Genomic DNA, 8,702 nt, shown 5'->3' on the forward strand with positions numbered 1-8,702 from the left:
TTTTCTTTTATTGTTAATGACGTATTGTAATGTTAGTTGATTTTGGTATTTAAAATTTAATTTTCGGTGAAAGTATTTTCTTTGCATTTGTTGGTTTGTATCCGTCGTCTTGTCGTGTTTTCCGTCTTTTACGGGATCTTGTGAAACGTATTTGTCTTTGCCATTAGCAGCTGCCCCGTTCGTAGAAGGTCCCCAGTACTCCGACCAATTGAGCTAGCCGGAACATCCGGGTTAGAAATGATCTTCAGCAACCAATGCTTGTCCCAAGATTCGACTAACGGGATCGGCTCCCTGACTTGGTTGATGCATGTCATCGTATCCCAGTTACGTGCTCATTATGCCAATCACTGGTTTGTCTGGTCCAGAATATTGCTGATTGCGGCGTCAAACAAACGAACAAATTTAAGCGCTCGAACCCTACCAAAGTTGACTCTCACCTGACAAAGGTATCCGCGTATCTTCAAAGAAGCTTTATTTGAGAAACGTCTGAGAGACGAATGATCGAACGTCGACCGGCTGTCACGAGTGTAGGTCCAAGTCAATGTTTCCTTCTATCAAAGTAGATCTGCTAGTTCCTGCCGTGCGATACTAATGTTGGTGTGTATACAATCACACCGCCTGACGCTCACTAGAAGGTCGTATCCGTGGTTTGGTGGATATTGCGTCTGTTCGGAGAGCGTAAGGTCGGGGTTTCGATCCCAGGCCGCGTCATACCAAAAGACAAGGTGATGGTACTTGTTGTTACCCTGCCTGGCGCTCGGCATTAAAGGGATAAACAAAGACTGGTGGGGTCGGAGTCAGTGTACTGTGTCTGAGTAGGGTATGTCATGTCAAACTGCGGCATGGTATTTCAGTGGGCAAGTACAATAAAACCAGCTTTAGTCCGGAATGGTTCAAGCACACACGTGGATACACATTGGAAAATGTGCGATGGCATTAAACGCGACGTTAAACCACATTTCACCTCACCTACTCACTTGAACCTGAACTATGGTGCGTTTCTAACATCGCTGAGTATACAATCACACCGCCTGACACTCATTAGAAGCTAAACTATGATGCGTTACTAATATTGCTGAGTATACAATCACACCGCCTGACACTCTTTAGAAGCTAAACTATGATGCGTTACTAATATTGCTGAGTATACAATCACACAGCCTGACACTAGAAGCTAAACTATGATGTGTTACTAATATTGCTGAGTATACAATCACACCGCCTGACACTAGAAGCTAAACTATGATGCGTTACTAATATTGCTGAGTATACAATCACACCGCCTGACACTAGAAGCTAAACTATGATGCGTTACTAATATTGCTGAGTATACAATCACACCGCCTGACACTCATTAGAAGCTAAACTATGATGCGTTACTAATATTGCTGAGTATACAATCACACCGCCTGACACTCATTAGAAGCTAAACTATGATGCGTTACTTATATTGCTGAATATACAATCACACCGCCTGACACTAGAAGCTAAACTATGATGCGTTACTAATATTGCTGAGTATACAATCACACCGCCTGACACTCATTAGAAGCTAAACTATGATGCGTTACTAATATTGCTGAGTATACAATCACACCGCCTGACACTCATTAGAAGCTAAACTATGATGCGTTACTTATATTGCTGAATATACAATCACACCGCCTGACACTAGAAGCTAAACTATGATGCGTTACTAATATTGCTGAGTATACAATCACACCGCCTGACGCTCATTAGAAGCTAAACTATGATGTGTTACTAATATTGCTGAATATACAATCACACCGCCTGACACTCTTACTAGAATCTAAGCTATGGTGCGTTACGTTACTAATGTTTCTGAGTATATCCACACTGCGGGGCGCTTACTGGAAGCTAAACTATGGTGCGTTACTAATGTTGCTGAGTATACAGACACAACGAGGATGTCGTCTACGTTGCGTGTGTATGACACATCGGCGGCCATTATGTGTTTATCCGGGTTAGTCACTAATTATCCACATTGTCTCGGTAATGTCTGGTGATTGTATAAGGGCGTTGCCACTACAGGGGAACACACACACCATTGGGTGGCAAGCAATGCGACGTTGACAAAACACTGTATGTGTGTGTGTGCAATATACAGTGTGAATGTCACTGTATGTTGGGGAGGGTGACGGGCTTCGGGACATGCGTATATAATGGTTACTAATCGCAGTGGGATTGTTTGATATTTGTCCGTAACCATGGCGACACCTCCGCCTCTCACGATGTCAAAATACCGTTTTTTATTCCATCTGCAGAGTGTGATACTATAAATGTGACACACTGCTTGGAGTCGAACCCAGACCACGCTACCAGTGTTCATACTCGAGCTGAACTAACCTCCCGGTACTATGACCGTACATGAGGAGGGACCAGTTGTCTAAGGCACCGCTATCCGCCAGAAACCTATGATTGTGGGTTCGAATCCCGGTTCGCTCCAATTATATTTTTAGTTTTGTCAGCATCATGTCCATGTCGTGGGTTTTACCGAAGTGGTAAACGTCTGAGACCTGCACCACTTCGGCCTTTCCTCCCACATTAAGCTGACACGCCGTGATATAACTGGAAAACTGTTCAAAGCGGCGTTAAACTCAACTCACTCACTCAGGGGCTACGGGACACTAGGCGCCTCTAACGGACCCGCGTCTCCACGGGCCAGACCGTATTATTCTCGTAACATCCACATCTCATGCCCCACCTGCAACAATAACCATACGTATATATATATTTCCGTCGCATCTTCTGAGTCAATTAACGTGGCATAGTTTTAGCTTCCACGTACTAATTGGCTGGTGAATTCCGTTTGGCTCCAAACGTTAACACTATCACAACTACGTCACAAATTATTTCAACCGTTTGTCGATAATATGAGCGACGCAAGGAAATCAAACAGGTGGGCGGTAAAATTAGGAACAATTGTAAATCAAACCGGCGGTTGATAACATGAGCGACGTTTGGAAATGAAACCGGTGGTTCATAATAACTGCGGTGATTTCACGTAATTTAACAGGTCGTAACTAGCGCCGTTCTCCCATGATAAAACTGAAATTTTGTTCAAAAGCGGAGTTAAAGACATCTCATCTCGCTCTTCCATGTTCGAATACATCTGACCAGCAATTGTGGTCCTAATTTTCTACGACTGTCCTGGGGTGTGAATATTCATGTACACTTGTCCACCACATCATCCTTGTACAACGGAATATTTAGAACAAGCTCACATATGAATATGTTTGGCCATTTTAGATTCATATAAACCCGCATGGTCAATAGATAAAACAAAATGTTCGCACTTGTGCCCCAGCATTGTCATCGATATCAAAACATTTCCAGGAATTCAAATTTCAGGACCATTATTCCGTCTAAAGCGTGCATATCCAAACAAATAAACTTAGCATTGCCTACGCGATCACGTTTCGCAATTTGCGCCAATGCGAAAAAATAAACACGATGGGAACCCGTCCTAGTGCAAATATACCAGGTCAAAAATCTTTGAACGTATTTGGAAAGAGATTAGACTTAGTGTTTACATATCTTTAACGTTTTTTGTGAGATCGATCGGTTTATTTGAATTTTATGGCTAAATTTGAAGAGCTGGGCGGTAAATAGAAAGGAACAATTCAGGGTTTGATAAAATTATTGGTAGATACTCTACATTGGTACGTCGTTATTTGTAAATTTGCTATGATTCAATCAGTTTGGGTTTTTTAAACAATATTCATTTATAAATCCCGGATGGGACTGAACCCCCAAAAGTACGAAAATCTGTACTTTACTAAAAAAAAGTGTCATCCCAAATATAACATTTGTTACTTTTGACTAATTTTCAAATGGCATTTTGTGTTCATAATATTAATCTCCCACAAATACAGTGAAAGGGGTTTGATAAACAGGCAAAGCCAAGATAATATCTTAAATCAAAATTCAGAAATGCTATAACAGCAGTAGAACATTTTATATACAATAGTATTAACTTGATTATTAATGTCACCTAAAATACCTTAATCATTTTCACTTTCAGCCTTTCTCAGTATGATTTTAGAATTCAAGGATATTGAATTTACTCAATTTTTGGAACATAGATATGTTTGAGATATCCGTGTTTGTTCACAAAATGGACTTCCAGAACTCTTAACACTGGAATCCAACAGGAAGAGCTATCCCGACTCATCAAGAAGATGCCGTGGCTTCCAATGGCTTCACGCCTTCAATTTCATATTTGTGTATGGCAATGAAAGTGTGTTAAAGTTTCTCTTAAATGTTGGTTTTCAATCGAAATGTCAAATGTGTTTCAAACTAATCGTGTCAAGCTGGCACTGTCAGTTGCTGTTTGATCGAGCAGAAGATCGAGGCGTCATTTCTAATTTGTCCCTGGCACACCATGTCCACACAAACACAGGACACACCATGTCCACACAAACACAGGAAACACCATGTCCACACAAACACGGGACACACCATGTCCACACAAACACAGGACACACCATGTCCACACAAATACAGGAGGCACCATGTCCACACAAACACAGGACACACCATGTCCACACAAACACAGGACACACCATGTCCACACAAACACAGGACACACCATGTCCACACAAACACGGGACACACCATGTCCACACAAATACAGGAGGCACCATGTCCACACAAACACAGGACACACCATGTCCACACAAACACAGGAGGCACCATGTCCACACAAACACAGGACACACCATGTCCACACAAATACAGGAGGCACCATGTCCACACAAACACAGGACACACCATGTCCACACAAACACAGGACACACCATGTCCACACAAACACGGGACACACCATGTCCACACAAACACATGACACACCATGTCCACACAAACACAGGACACACCATGTCCACACAAACACAGGACACACCATGTCCACACAAACACAGGACACACCATGTCCACACAAACACAGGACACACCATGTCCACACAAATACAGGAGGCACCATGTCCACACAAACACATGACACACCATGTCCACACAAACACAGGACACACCATGTCCACACAAACACAGGACACACCATGTCCACACAAACACAGGACACACCATGTCCACACAAATACAGGACACACTATGTCCACACAAATACAGGAGGCACCATGTCCACACAAACACATGACACACCATGTCCACACAATCACAGGACACACCATGTCCACACAAACACAGGACACACCATGTCCACACAAATACAGGAGGCACCATGTCCACACAAACACAGGACACACCATGTCCACACAAACACAGGACACACCATGTCCACACAAACACAGGACACACCATGTCCACACAAATACAGGAGGCACCATGTCCAACTGCGACCAGGACACACTATTTCCATCAAACCCAAGACATACTATTTTCAACGGTTCCTCAACAGAAGGTCATATGTATTTTAATCGCTAAGCCGGATATCCAACACACGACGAAGAAACATATTAGATGATATAACCAAAATATAATAATATTTAATATCAGATCGTCATGCACAATGATAGCACCGGTATAGTTTGACATTAGGCATGGATATAGTTTGAAAAAAAGACACATACTTAAATAAATATTTGCATTATTGTACATCTTCAGTTGCGTGTCACATTTATCTTGTTTTATTTCCAGAAACCAGATTAACCCTTCACATGCTAGTTCCCCGACACGCCAGCGCCGGTATGGATTAACTCTTTCTTTACTACTCCGCCATTTACCAGACGTTGAATAGAACCCCATTAACCCCATTGCTGCTTAATTCCAAATAGGGATTGGATTATCTATTTTTCCACAACTAAAATGGCCAACACAAACAAACACGTCCTCATCCCGTGCAATACAGCTGACGGGATTAACCCCAGTTTCCGCAGCTTAACCCGATACCGGATTAACCCAACAGGAGTCGGAAGTCTAATTAACCCTCCTCATCCACTCCGCCGCCAGGATTACCGCAGCTGACAGACGCCCACTAGATAGATGAATCCACTCTAATCCCCTAACCCGATTAAGGACTTATTCTGTGGCTAATTAAGTGGGCAGTCGGACTGTCTGGTCTGGGGATTAGGCTTGACCAGGCTCCAGACATTCCGGACCGTGTCCTTGGGGTGTTTCTGGTCAAATCAGATCAGATCTAGCACTACTCAACCTGATAGACACTTGTTGATGTAAGGGCTGAGATGGACATTGGTCAGGGAGCACTGGACAATGGCTAGGGAAGGCTTGACGTGGAGCTGATTAATACACTGATAAGGTATTGCCGGGAGAACCGACCTTCCGGTCTATAACATTGATTGTTAAAAACACAAATATTTTCAAACATTTGATAATATAGATATGGAAACGTAAATCACACTCTTTAGTTTGATAAGTGGTACACGCTGACTTTTGGGGGTAACATCCCCCATGAAGATATCGCCGTGGGGATTTTTTTTTAGAATAGCTATCGACTAACCTGAGTGTGTGACATTCGGCACGCGGACAATTTCACACTCGGACAAAACCTCACGCTAACATTCTTGAATTTTTCCCCACTTTGATTATGAAATGATATAAAACAAAATACTACATACGATTTAAATCGCCGTTTTATTTACATTTGACAAAATATAATAATACATATTGACTTTCGTCTTACTCAATGTCCGAAATCAGGTCTTAACCGTGTTAGATCAATATGTGGGGCAATGTCCGGACCCCTTTGATACCTATGTGCTAAATGCATATCTGCCATTGTATGCTTAAGAGTGTTCTTTCCAACTTGTCATTACGTGTACGAAATCCATTTCACTTTATGTGAATACAATATATATATATATATATATATATATATATATATATATATATATATATATATATATATATATATATATATATATATATATATATATGAAATCCATCTGTAGATGGGGTGACATGGATCGATGCCTTGGTACGCCTTTTGTCCTGCTAACTCTGGTATATGGAGCCGTGGATAGTTCCTCATTATATCAATCACTGGTTTATCTGGCCCAGACTCGAATATTTACAGGATGGTTCACAAAGCTAGAATAGTGTTGAACGCGGCCTTAAACAATCTATTTCAGCGAGGGCGCTTTCTTTCGGCACATCCCAAACTTCTTGTCACCATTGTGGTCAACTGATCCTCACCTGAGTCGGGTTTTGTCACCATTGTGGTCAACTGATCCTCACCTGAGTCGGGTTTTGTCACCATTGTGGTCAACTGATCCTCACCTGAGTCGGGTTTTGTCACCATTGTGGTCAACTGATCCTCACCTGAGTCGGGTTTTATCACAAGGTGGTTAACCGAGGTTATACACCCTACTCAGCAGCAACAGAGCCTTCACAAGTCAACGGTAACCGCCTGTACGAAAGGCGTGTGGACCTCTATGGTCAGTAAGAGTCACATGTTCCCAGAGGCGTGGCCGCTGTGGTCAATAACAGTCGCCTGCTCAGGGAGGCATAGTAGCCACCATAGTCAATAACATTCGCCTGTTCAGAGCGGCGTGGCCGCTGTAGTCAATGACAGTCCCTTGTTCAGAGAGGCACGGTAACCACTATAGTCAATAACAGTCGCCTGTTCAGAGAGGCGTGGTAACCACTATAGTCAATAACAGTCGCCTGTTCAGAGAGGGGTAGTAGCCACTATAGTCAATGACAGTCCCTTGTTCAGAGAGGCGTGGGAGCCACTATAGTCAATGACAGTCGCCTGTTCAGAGAGGCGTGGTTGCCACTTTAGTCAATAACAGGCACCCTGTCCGAAAGACACGGGGGCTGGATTATCCGAAGGACGAAATATCATGCAGACTAAATGTCACTCGGGATGAGTCGGTGTTCCGTGTGAGAAGACTATGACATGCACGATTCCTGAAAACATATCTATTCCTGATATATCTACAACATAAGAAACAAATATCAAGACGGATCCCAGAATTATCCCTAGTTTCAGCCAGGGCAATCTAGACTTGAGTTGGACGCATACTTATAAACGCGGAATGCATGTTGACAATGTATAAACATCAGTACACATGTACAGCAGGTTGCAGTCAGCTACTTGATTAAATCTCATCTCTCGCTGTTTATGATGAAGGCATGGACTGATTTCCATTTAAGTTTGTTTATTTTAAGGAAGCATTATATTCCCGATTAAAATATATTACAGTATATTTCAAATAATGTCATATTTGGCACAGCTGGAGAAATAATGAAGAGAATTTTCGGTTTGGTATCCATGGGAACCGTCAGATCTATCAGATATAAATCTTTTGAATTTGTCATCATCAAGGTCCCTACTGCCCAGCCCAAGACAACAATGGACGTCTTGACAACATGCTCAGTGTTTAAAACCAAATGTTTAGTACTTTCAATTTGTCCCTTTTATCAAAATTTAATTTTTAAGTGTAGCTGTAGATGAATACTCGCTCGGTGTTATTGCATCCGGAATTAATGATTTTGAATGACGTGTTCTATCCTGTAACTTAAACAGCCAGGCAAAAGAACTTATACACTTGAAATTGAATTTGACCTAAAAAATACAAACATTATCAAAACGTTACTGGGCTGAAAACACGGCAAACATAATGCCCGTATCAAAAACATCGCCAGGAATAACCATTTCCTTCTTCTTTCATTTTTAGTCACCACCAAACATGGATGTA

Source organism: Haliotis rufescens, unplaced genomic scaffold, assembly GCF_023055435.1.
Source record: "Haliotis rufescens isolate VD_foot unplaced genomic scaffold, xgHalRufe1.0.p SCAF_43, whole genome shotgun sequence".
Taxonomy (NCBI): domain Eukaryota; kingdom Metazoa; phylum Mollusca; class Gastropoda; order Lepetellida; family Haliotidae; genus Haliotis; species Haliotis rufescens.